We start from the raw sequence: 12,276 nt of genomic DNA, 5'->3' as shown, positions 1-12,276 counted from the left end.
CTCCAGCTAGGTTTGCACATAAAAATTGATGCCCTCAAGTCTCTTCTTTACACTAACCACCCTATTTATACAGCACTCTGTAGCTTCACCAGTCCTATCACACAATCAGAAAATAGTGCAGCTCGCTGTACCAACCTAATATATGCCACTATACCTAGCGACCCTAGTGCCCAGAGTCCACAGTGCTGCCGATTAGAAAGAAGGGGGCCCAGACGGAGTATGCACACTGGTCTCTTCCTCTGCTCCGGCTGGATACAGTGTATACATTCATTTATTTATGCTTCATTTATTTTGGGAATATCATTGAGCTCTGTTATAAACCATATTAAGGGCTTCATGTGTAATGTTATATTAAAATGTATGTATCAGATTTGATAATAGTTTGCTGGACTCTAAACAACTTACGACAATGATGCAAAATTACACTAATCGAGGGGTTTGTGAAGAAGGTACATTTACTAGTGTGTAAGATCTTTAGAAGTGTGTGTAGGCTGAATATCCCTGGAGCTAATCGCAGAATTAGAACATTAAAGTATTAGTCAGCTGTTTCTAGTATCAGGCCCGGCGCTAGCCGCTCAGCAAAGGGATGCATTGCAGGTAGGCGCCGGGCAGGAGAGGCGCCTTCACTGCTCTGTATCCCTGCTGTAGCGCCGTCCTGTCCCCCTGCTGCTGCTGCTGCGCCTGTCACACTGACAGGCAGCCGCAGCAGCACGAATCCTTCTCCCCTAGGCAATAAAGGCAAGCGCTTAGTGCCCGGCCTGTCCCTGGGGGCCCGGGCCGGCCGCGGACACCGAGTCCCCAACGGTGATGTTGCAGAGCTCCAGAACAATTTCTGAAAGCACAACCGAGCCGGCCTGCCCCCAGCAGCTGTCAACGCACACGGATTGGACAGCTGCCGCAGGGAGCAGGCCCCAGTGACGCCCACAGTCTTCTCTGGCAGCCTCCTCCTCTACTGCATTGCGGTGCACGTGACAAGCACATATTCGATGGGAGCTGCTGCGCGGGGCGTCCCTCTGGAAACAGCATTTAAAGTGAGGTGCCGGCCGGCATTAAAGTGAGGCAGTGAAAATCACACAGCGCACACTTAGCTGCGGAGAGACGTCGCCGGGAGCAGCAGCAGTAGCAGCAGCATGGCCGGGACTCTGCTGGGTAAGCCCGGGGTCGGCTCCAGCCCCGCCTGAGCTTAATTCCCAGCCCAATGTGCAATGTCTGTGTCATATCATCTATGTCTGTCTATCATACTCTTACTGGAGGATGCTCCTACACACAGGGGGTTGCCATGTCGCTATGGTTACATTATATGTAGCCCAGGTGTCCCATTATACATCCATGGTCTGTGCATATCTGTGTGTAATATATATCTGTCTACAGTATATACAGTTACTGCAGGGTGCTCATAAACACAGGGTGGCTCCATAGTATATGTGCAATATATATCTGTCTATATGGGATGTAGTTAAAATGCCGCCGGACGGGATTCCGGCGGTCGAAATATCACCGCTGGAATTGCGATCGACAACATAAGGCTGGTGTCAAAAGCTAGATGGAGCACAGGATCCCGGCGTTAAAGACTCCCAGAATCCCGATCGCTCTTTACGCGGAACGCGCTTGCGTCCTGCCGCGCGGGGTAGGAGGTTAGGATTAGGCATTATAAGAGGGTTAGGGGATGCTGTCCGCCGTAATGTGTAAAAGGGTCTCTACCTGGTGTAGTGGCGCTACTGTGCGGCGTAGTTTGAATAATGGAGACTACTATAATATGTAATATGAATTGGGATTATTTTGTGACCATACCCCTTCCCCATGAAGCCACGCCCCTATATTTTTTGCACGCGCCTGCGGTGCGCACTGCCCTGTTTGCATACGGGGGGCGCCCATGCCCTCTCTTGCACACAGTGCTAAAATGGCTAGTTACGGCACTGTCTGTGTGTAGGGCCGTAACTAGCGCTGCACAGAGTGAGTGTGGGCAGAGAGTTCACATCCATAGGCGTGCACGGATCTCCTGCAGCTCAGGGGCCCAAGAGGCCATGGTAACCCCCCGGCCCTGCATGTAAAGTATGGGAGGGCGCAAATTTATATTTTGCAGGAGGGCGCCGAACACCCTAGCACCGGCCCTGTCTAGTATCTTCAAACACAATTGTGGACATATTCAACTGGTGCCACTGCCTATAGCCCTTTGTTCCACAGGGTAGTCTCCTCCCTCAGCTCACTTTAGGACACCTGCATTATGGTTTGACAGGTGTGCCACCCCAGTCAGACTACCCATCTAATCCCCTTTCCAAATAATAATAAACCCCCCTGAGTGACTGTACTATATTTAATACAATGTTTATCCTCATTAAATAAGCTTTTTGCTATGATATACAGATAAAAAAAAAATATACAGTACTTGAATGTGACTTTACAAATGCAAAGGTCAAGAGCCCATTATTATACTACCTTATACATTTAGTTTATTGGCAGATTGTGACTATTAAAATGCTGTATTTACTGTATTTCTATGTTAAACGAGGCTGGACTTAAATTATTTTGCTCTTAGGTGACACAAACCATGGTCCCTAACTACAATCCATTTGTTGTGCCTGTTAACCCACAAAATTGCTAGCTGTTCTTTTATGTGCTCTGGTTTGATTTTGAGTTGAATTTCACATTACAATACACAGTATGCACCACAAATGCATTAGTGTGCATGGATGGAGGGCTTTGTAATACAGGTAGTTTGCAAAAACTAACAGGAACATCATCCAGTCTCATTGGAATATCCAGCAAAACTCTCTCCATGAGATCATTTCTTTTTAATGTTGCACTCTCAGCAGCGAGTTTGAATGAGGCTTGCCTGATCCCCCTTAAAACTCAAAACTCCAGATATCTATTGATAGTCAGACTGTGATTTCCTGTAAATGTTACCATTTTATAACTTGCTAGATCACAACTTGCTCTACAATAGTATATAAAAAAACAATAAATGACTGCATCCATTATCAGTGAGAAGCTGATTGTTCTAGCATGTCAACAACAGCCTGTATGGAATACAATGTTCCAATGTGAATAATAAGTAGAATCTGTTTCTGTGTAACCTCATTGTCTGACACTCTGGTGCACCTGAATAATAGGGACCATATACACAAATACTGAGAATATCTATGGAAACTGAAGTAGTATTCATAATTATCAGCTCTAATACAACACAAAGATTCTACATCCCCAATTAAGCAGCAGGTTCTGGGTTGCAGGACATATGGATATTATTCATATTTGTAAAATTGTAATGTGCTTTTTGCCAGATATGTACCATAACTGAGTAACTGCAAGCCATAACCACCAAAATCTCATAAAGAAAATAAGTATACCATTTCTCTTACAACAATGCACCTGAAAGCAATCAAACAAACAAACAAACAAACAAACAAACAAACAAACAAACAAACCTGCATGTCCAAAGAGGACTACTGTAAAGTGCAAAGTGTATACGTCTCCTGTAGTATGAATGCAAAACATCAACTACTGTAGGGTGGTGCAACATATGCCCCTGACAAATGAATATATATACTCTGAAGAAGGAAGTAAATTTCCGAAACGTTAGTACTGTACTTGTGGTTGTGCAGTGTGTTTCTTTATGAGAAGTCTCTGAGTGCCACCTCTTGCAGCAACACATTGTTTATTCCTTTTGGATGGCACCGAGGCTGTGTACATCATTTATATAGAGTGCCGGGCTTGCATAATATTTTTGTGTGTGTGTGTGTGTGTATATATATATATATATATATATATATATATATATATATATAATGCCTAGAATAATATATGTTTTTAATTACATATTATTATCATCCACATTCAGAGCTATATGTAGGACCAGCCTTCTCAGTCATAGAAACATAGAATTTTAATAAAATCATTTGGTGCATCTAGTCTGCCCTGAACACATGTACTGTACACATAAACACTTACACACTAGGGTTCATTTATTTTGTTAGTTGAATATACAAACTCCACACAGTTAGGACCGTTGTGGGAATCAAACCCATGACCTCAGACAGTGCTGTGCACCATCCGTACTGCCCATGCTGTCTGCCCAACCTTAGTCAGGAAAGACTAACTGCACAATAACAATAATAATAATAATAATAATAATAATAATAAGCCACAAAGGAAAGAATGTACAGAGCGTTGGCATGGAGTTGTTAGGCAATCATCTAGTGAGGAAGTAATTACTAAGTCCACATTAAGGATGTCAACAGTCAAAATGTCTACAACCATGTCAGCATTGTCCTGACGACACATTGCTGTCATGTTATTTAAAGCATTATAATTGTGTCAGCATTATTACTTTATACGTGATTTACTATAATATAAAATTATAATGCCAACAACATTAAAATACTTTAAATAACATTACAACCACATCTACCTATCAACATAATGCTGTTGATATTTTCAATGCCTGTAGCTGTCAGTAGCATTACTGTCTACTTTTCTCATGTTTCCCTTGACCACACTCTCTCTGGCAGCACCATGACACTTGGCGGTATCTTCTATGGTTTGCCAATTGGGATGGTTGGCTTAATTCTTCTCTCTCAACCAGGGCAGCAGGATATCTATATACAGGCCTATGTGCCAGTGGAAAAAAACTTTAAATATATAAAATAAAAATCAAACAAGCAAAACATATATCATGAGCATCATTTCATAAGTTCTGGCATAAATATTCTTGAAATTGTTTATCAATAAAAATTGGCTCAAATAAGGATCATTACTATTTCATTCACTTTCCTGCAAGTAAATGTCAACTTTTTGAAATGTTCCTGTAATTGGAGAGAGCCTATTTGAGTGTAAGCTATCTCAAATACTTGTTGATCCATTTAGTGTTTAAGCTTTTTTTCTCTTCTTCTTCTTCTTGGTAAAATGCACAGAATTGCCATTTTTATCCCTTGTTCTTTGCTTTTTATTTTTATACCAATAGGTTTTAGAAGCCCTCTCATTTTCTTTTCATAGCTGGGCAGTTGATATTTTATTAATGCATATGTTTAGAAGCAAAAGAAAAGGTCAGCTTATTAGGTGAACAAAAAGGTCTGGAAATTCAAAAGGGCCCTCTCTAATGTCACTATGTGACCATTCACTTTGCAAAAGTCAGATCAGTGGGAACTAGGCAGAAAATATACAGAGCTTGTTAATATTAATGAGTCACCATCAGCCACACACAATCTTTCTGTCATTAAAATACACATACTGTAGGAAGCAACTCAATGTGACGCAAGCAGTAAACGTTGAAGATCTCTTTTTCATCCTTGCTGACCTCTTTAAGCTTGGACAGCAGGGGGTATGAAAGTAAGGGAGAAGAAGCAAAGCATTCAACAGCCAATAACATATGCAGCCATTGCATATACAGATCTCAAACTCACACTGTCTTAATGTCAGACATAGACACTGGCAGAAAGGAAGATACGAGCTTTACTGTTTCTGTTGCTGCAAGGCCTATCATTATGCTGTAGTTTTATTCCTGCATGCTGGTAGTAACAATACCTACTGTAGAAGCACAGTTTCAATACTGACCACCAGCAATACCAAAGGTAAGCAACATGTGTATTATCCATATTTGCTGTGGAACTATATGACTCACAATGGCCTGTCTGCCTCTTCAGATGGTGTTGGAACTTAAGGTCTGACAAGCTCTCTCTTTTAGTTCTACACCAACTAGGGAGACCCGGATGCTTAGCACTTCAGGCACAAAAATATATTCCTAAAAGTTTCTGATTTGCCAAAACACAAATACACGAGATGTATATTCCCTCTCAATAAAATGGTATACCAAGGCACACCCAGCTGCACATATTACTGTCTAAACACATTGCTAGATGTGCTACCTACATGGTTTAATTTTAAAAACTCCATTTGCAGTGACATCCTGCCTTAAATGAAATATACAGTACTGAATAGAACACTGCTTTTGTAAACAGATGTATCATAGAAATGTGTGCATTTAATACAGTGTGCCCAAGATGACAATGGCTGTCAGGTGTTCCCCTGCTATAAATCATCAAGTCTTTTCAGTACTCTAAAAATAGAAAAACAAGGAGCGTTTCTTACCTCTTTTACTGGTATCCCCAAGTTGTTTATTTCCCTCTTCTCAGCTGGGTAGTATATCAAAGCAGGCAAATGAAAGCTACAGCAGCAGAAAGCGGTCCCGAACTGGATCCTTCAGGCGTTGTCCCAGCACTTACAGCTACTACGTTAGTGGAGGGAGCTGTCCACAGCTCACGGTGCTGAACCATGAAGTGAACACAGAGTTGTTTGGCTAAGGTGGAGCCCCAGCGAGCTGAGGAGGTGGAGACAAACACACAGACAGTCAGGAATCTTTTTTTTTTTCTTTCTAACATAAGAAGGACTCTTCCATCTGTCTCTAAGAGGCAGGGTGGCGAGAATGAATGGAGCTTTCAAAATCCTAAAGCAAACTGTTGCTAACAACTTCTCTATAGTCCCCGAGATCTGCGGAGATATTGTTTAAGTTTATGTTTGTGTTACAGTAACACCCACTGTCAAACTGATACAATATTTCAGATATGCATTAATCACCATATAACCTGTATATGTGCCTGGTCAGAACTAGTGTTCTTTGCATTGGTATTAAATAATAAGTATCAGTAGAGATTGTTGGGTGAAGAGCATATTTTAGTGCTGTCTATAAAGATAAAACAGAACAGTTGGGCTCCATTCTACCCTACTTTCTCAACATATGATTAATGCATTACATGCAATGTGCAGTGCAATTAGTGGGAGGGATAAAGTGAAGACTTCCTCACAATTAAAGAACTGACATTTAAATTATAATGAAATCCTGCCCAACTGTCAGAGCAGCAGGAAGGGGCGTCCTCCCTCCTCTACTGAAGCCACAGCAGATAGTACAAAATGTTCATTATGTCTACAGTAGGATGTCACTATTCTCAGTATACTGTATTTTGTGTTATGTGCTATAAAGACTATAAAGAGCCTTAGATAAACTCTTTTTTACTCAGTAGGGGACATATTAACTCTCTATGGACCGGTATTCGGTTATTGTTGTTGGTTAGTGCAGGTTATTGTATTATATAGAAATGGAAATAATCAGAACTGTACGTGTAAAGTGATACTGTACAACTAAGGTAAGCTTTAGTAGAAATTGTATCAAGATGTCGATGTAGCTTATCAGCATTGTCTGACAGTACCCTCCAGTTAGTGCATGCATTGCGAGTGGCAAGCAATGTCATGCAAATGTCTTTGTGAGTTTCCAATGCAAAAATGTTTTTTTTTATCGACCAAAACGTAGATACCGTACCTGTCAGGGAGAAAACACTCACCTTGCCTTTGTTACACAACACACAATGTCGTTCCCTACATTACGCCCTCTTCTGGGAACAGCCCATAGTTACACAAACACTCCGCCATGAATTTGAACATTGCTGCTCATTTACATTAAGATCCATTGACAAACAAGGCTTGCAAGCAAACACACACCTATGCAAAATACTCCATAATACTTAATTAACTGGTTGATTGCTTGCTAATTAGAAATGTTTGCAGCTTGTCAACAGACCCAGAGTTGGCTTTACATTTCTCCTCCAAAACTACTCAATATCCATATGTAGTGGAGCATTATAGTAGAATTTATCTTTTTTTTTAATGATTTTTCCTGAAGAGGAAACAATGTTGCTATTGTATTGAATTTCTGCTTGGCAGAGCCATGCAAGCATGTACTGTTTTAGATTACAATGTTTCTCTAAGTAATGTATTTTCTGTATTGGATTATATTTATCTTTGTATCTACAAACAGTAGTCTTGCTATGGGCACACAGGATTTTTTCCTGGGGTGCCGCCTTCTGGAGGGCTCCGCCGCCATGGCAAGATCCGCTACTGGTGTCCCCCGGTTCTCGGTAGATGCGGTGCTGTGCAGTGCGTGATGAAGTCATCGCGCACCGCACTGCATTGTGGGAGCAGCACATAGACACTAGGGGTCATAATTGCGATGCTATGGGAGAGATGTCATAACGTCTCTCCCATAGATCAGAGGAGCGGCGCCGGTGGCCAGAGACGGAGGACAGCAGCGGTTGGGGATTGTAAGTATTCATTTATTTATTTATTTTTTATTTTGGAAGCGGCGCAACTAGGGGGCACAACCAAGGGTGTCACCAACATCTTGCACTCCCAGTGCGGCGCCGGCATAAAAATGGGCATGACTTCGCGGGAGGGACGGCTGCCTCTCGTGGAGTGCTGTATGTGCAGTGCCGGCTCCTGATCAGTGACAGGAGTCGAGTGCTGCACATAATGTAACAGTGCAGCACTCTGCTCCTGTCACTGAGCAGGAGCAGGCATTTTGGTGTCACCCCTCAGCGGGCCGCTCCCCCCACACACCCCTTGTGATGCCACTGGGCACAACTCTACAGGGGGCACGGCATAACTACGTGGCACAACTCTGCTGGGGGCATAACTGACCACGCCCCTTCTCTGTGAACCCACGCCCCTATTTTTTCCACCCGGGGCGCCACAAAGTCTAGATCCGGCCCTGTCTACAAACCAGGCATTTTTAATGGTCTTCAGTTTTGTTTATGCAGGTTTCCAGACTGAACACAGTGAGTTGCTGTCCGCAACTGTGCCCAAAACTGGAGGCACAAATTGCCTTCACTAAAGCCGCAATTGCCACCATATGTTAGGATGTGGGTCAGTTGGCAACATTAGCATGTATACTTGGATTGCATGGCATATACTGTATCACAGACATTTATAATATATCCAATTTGCACTTATGTCGTAAACCACTTAAAACATTCCTGAAACAGTTCCCCTCTCATGTACAAAAACAAAAAGTTTTGTTTCAATCAGATACACAAAAACATAATGTACTGTATACTCTAGCAACAAAGCATTTGTAAATAGCCAGTCACAAGTAGTTAACTTATACTGTCATCTGCAGGGGAAGCGGTCACCATAGCGCTAGTCGGGATTCCAGAACGTCACAATGCCAACGCCGGAATCCTGACTAGAAGGAATAAAACGACTCCGAAGTTCAGGTGCCTCAGGCTTTCCTCCCTTTATGGGTGTCCATAGAGGGATACTTAAGACAAGGGGGCCCCGTGGAAGGGGGGTGTATATTAGATTGTGCATTCCTGGAGGGAAAAAAATGCTCTGTTCCTAGACTTCCCCCTTAATATAAAGTATGATTGGCATCATCTGTGCTGAAATATTTAATTAATAAGAAAGGTATTTCAACACAGACAAGGAGGAGATGCTGGGTTCCCTGAGTCACTTACAGCCCCCCTATGGTTGGGAAACTCCAGGACATGAAACCTAATACTCCTGAGTCTGCCTGCACTGCATACTGTCCTTCTCACATTCTGGCTGCCTGGTTCTGCTGCTACACAAGAGGCAGAGCTAGTGCTGTCAGTGTGCTTCAGCTGGGGGGGCCCTGACAGACAGTGCCCTGGGGTACAGTATCTCCTGCTTCCTCCCCTTAATCTGGCAATGGCCGCATACCAGTGGTTAGCAAACTCTATTGAGTCACGGTGCCCTACAGTATCATAATTTTTTCATGGCACCCTTAGGCCAAAAGTTTCTTTGAGAAATGAGAGTTGTGGGAGGGGGACGACGACCCTGTCGCTGACTATGTGCAAGTTCAGAATCATAAAATGCTGCATAGATGTGTATGCATGTGTACAGCAAATTAAAACAAGGTACACTGCGACAACTGGAGTAGAACTTAAAACTTCATAATGCTCATTGAAGCAAGTCTCTCATTAAATCGCACAGACTTCAAGACCTTCCATCAGTCTTGTCACGATTGCCTCCAAATGTATAACTACAGTGCCATGGTAGCTGGAGGCACAACTGCCATGAGGAATGTAGCTTGGGAGGCCCACCTCCCCTATCAAAACCCCATGTGCATATGTAACCCCCATCTTTGGACATTACCTGGGATTTATTTAAAAAAAACTTTATTATAGGCCGCACAAATAACAATATTAATAATAATTGAATTTATATAGCGCTTTTCTCCTGTAGCACTCAAAGTCGCTTTACAGACATCAACGTAATACATAGTACAAGGATTTAGTATTACAGCCAGTAAAAGAATCACAGAGAAATAATTAAAAACAGTGAAACCTAGGGAGCACAATGAGCATACTGTCAGGTTGGTGCTGACCCTATGGATAAAAACTTCCATGGGTTATATATTCCTCACACAGAAGGTACCAGGTGAGGCAGCCATCTTGGATGCACTACATAGGATTACCTTGGCTGGAATAAGTTACTTCTAGAAGGGTTAACACCAAATTGGTGATTGTAGCATCCTAACGCTAGGAGTAGTGTCCCAACACAGGGGGTAATTCAGACCTGATCGTAGCAGCAAATTTGTTAGCAGTTGGGCAAAACCATGTGCACTGCAGGGGGGAGGGAGGCAGATATAACATGTGCAGAGAGAGTTAGATTTGGGTGGGGTGTGTTCAAACTGAAATCTAATTTGCCGTGTAGAAATAAAGCAGGCAGTAGTTACTTTGCACAGAAACAAAACAAAAACAAAAATAACCCACCCAAATCTAAATCTCTCTGCACATGTTATATCTGCCACACCTGCAGTGCACATGGTTTTGCCCAACTGCTAACAAATTTGCTGCTACGATCAGGTCTGAGTTACCCCCACAATCGTCAGATCATTGTATTTTTCATCTCATCCACGAGCATACCCGGTGAGTCAGCCAGGTTGCTGCTGGCAGGGTGTGTAAATAGTGGAGGTATAGCATGTAGGTATTACAAACCATGAGATATAGTAGTTGGTAGGCAAAGGTAATGTCGTATGAGTGATGGTCAGTACAGAGAATGTGAAATAAACAGTAAATCTCAGCAAACATCGGCAGGCTGGTAGGCAGATGGAGGCTGAGAGCTGGATGGAAGCATTCCGGCAATGCAGCTAAGCCAGCAGCAGGGTTGGCAGTGGAAGGAGTCCAATTGAGATAGGGGGCACCTTGAGCCATGGACACTGATGTATTGTAGATGAGGAAGTGACTCACCAGGCAGCAGCAGCAGGATCGAGTATGCAGCTGCCGCAGCAGGAAGGCCCCCCAAGATGGCCTTGTGACCTTGGCTATGAGTAGCAGCAAGAGGGCAGCATGGTGCTGCAGAGGCAGAAAATCCACAGAGAAGCAGTGGGCAGCCAGGCAGTGAATCACCTTGACTCTCGGCAGCTGACACAAGTTGGAGTCCCCATGTGGAGGCGACAGGATGGAGGCCATGGGCAGGTTCCAGTGTCTTCTGATCGCTCCACTCTAGAGAGACTAACATTTTATATCCTGGTTACTGACAGACAGCTGCTGGTCCTGGCATTCAGAGGCGGTGCAACCTGCTCAGCAAGGGTATTCAGTGCAGGGAGGTTCCAGGTGAGGAGGTGCGACTCTCAGTGTCAGGTTAGCTCTCCGTCTCCCTCCTCCTTTCTCCTCCCCACTACATCTGTCAAGCTCTATGACAGACAGTGGCGCTGGCAGCTTCAAGCTGATCTCCTGTGTAAGTACTGCACACTCCCCCTCTCTCCTCTTCTGTGGACATATGTGTAAGGGGCACTACTGTGGGTGTTAAGTATAAGGGCCAATACTACGAGCATTATGTGTGGCACTACTACTATTGGTGTTATGTGTGGCACTACTACTGTGGGCGTTATGTGTAGTGCTACTACTTTGGGTGTTATGTGTAAGGGGCACTACTACTTTGGGCATTATGTGTGGAATTACTACTGTGGGCATTTTGTGTAAGGGGCACTACTACTGTGGGTTTTACATGTAAGAGGCAGTACTACTGTGGGCATTATGTGTGGCACTACTACTGTGGGCACTTTGTGTAAGGAACACTACTACTATGGACATTATATGTATAAGAGACACTACTGTGTAGCGTAACATGTATAAGAGGTACTACTGTTTAGCTTAATGTGACTAAGTGGTACTATGGTGTGATGTAACATGAATAGGTGGCACTACCGTGTGTCCTAACATGAATTAGGGGTACTACTGTGTGTCATAATGTGAATAATGTACACTACTCTTTAGTGCAGTATAAATCATGGGCACTAAGTGTGGTGTAATATGAATAAGATTGTGCTACTATGTGGTGCAATTGTGTGGCCATGCCCCTTTCTTGTGAGTCTTCGGCGTGTGCCGTTCCTTTTTTGTGTATGGGAGGGACAGTGCAAAATTATAGTTGTCACAACTGAGGGCTGGTGCTGACTAGTGGAAGCCTCAGTTGTAGGGGCTGAGGAGTACC

General features: G+C 43.3%; 1 protein-coding gene across 1 annotated transcript in view; it reads right to left on the bottom strand.

Annotated features, from left to right (window-relative positions):
- The window catches only part of SYT5 (synaptotagmin 5), a 475,772-nt gene extending 469,351 nt beyond the window's left edge, over nucleotides 1–6,421 (bottom strand). Inside the window, exon 1 of the mRNA XM_063942827.1 lies at nucleotides 6,085–6,421. The gene's annotated coding sequence lies outside the window, so the exon portion shown is untranslated. The remainder of the gene's footprint in view (nucleotides 1–6,084) is intronic.
- Between the last annotated feature and the right edge of the window lie 5,855 nt (nucleotides 6,422–12,276).

This window comes from Pseudophryne corroboree, chromosome 10 (assembly GCF_028390025.1).
Source record: "Pseudophryne corroboree isolate aPseCor3 chromosome 10, aPseCor3.hap2, whole genome shotgun sequence".
Lineage (NCBI taxonomy): Eukaryota > Metazoa > Chordata > Amphibia > Anura > Myobatrachidae > Pseudophryne > Pseudophryne corroboree.
Note: the sequence above shows the minus strand (reverse complement) of the source record. Positions and strands in the feature narration are given on the sequence as shown.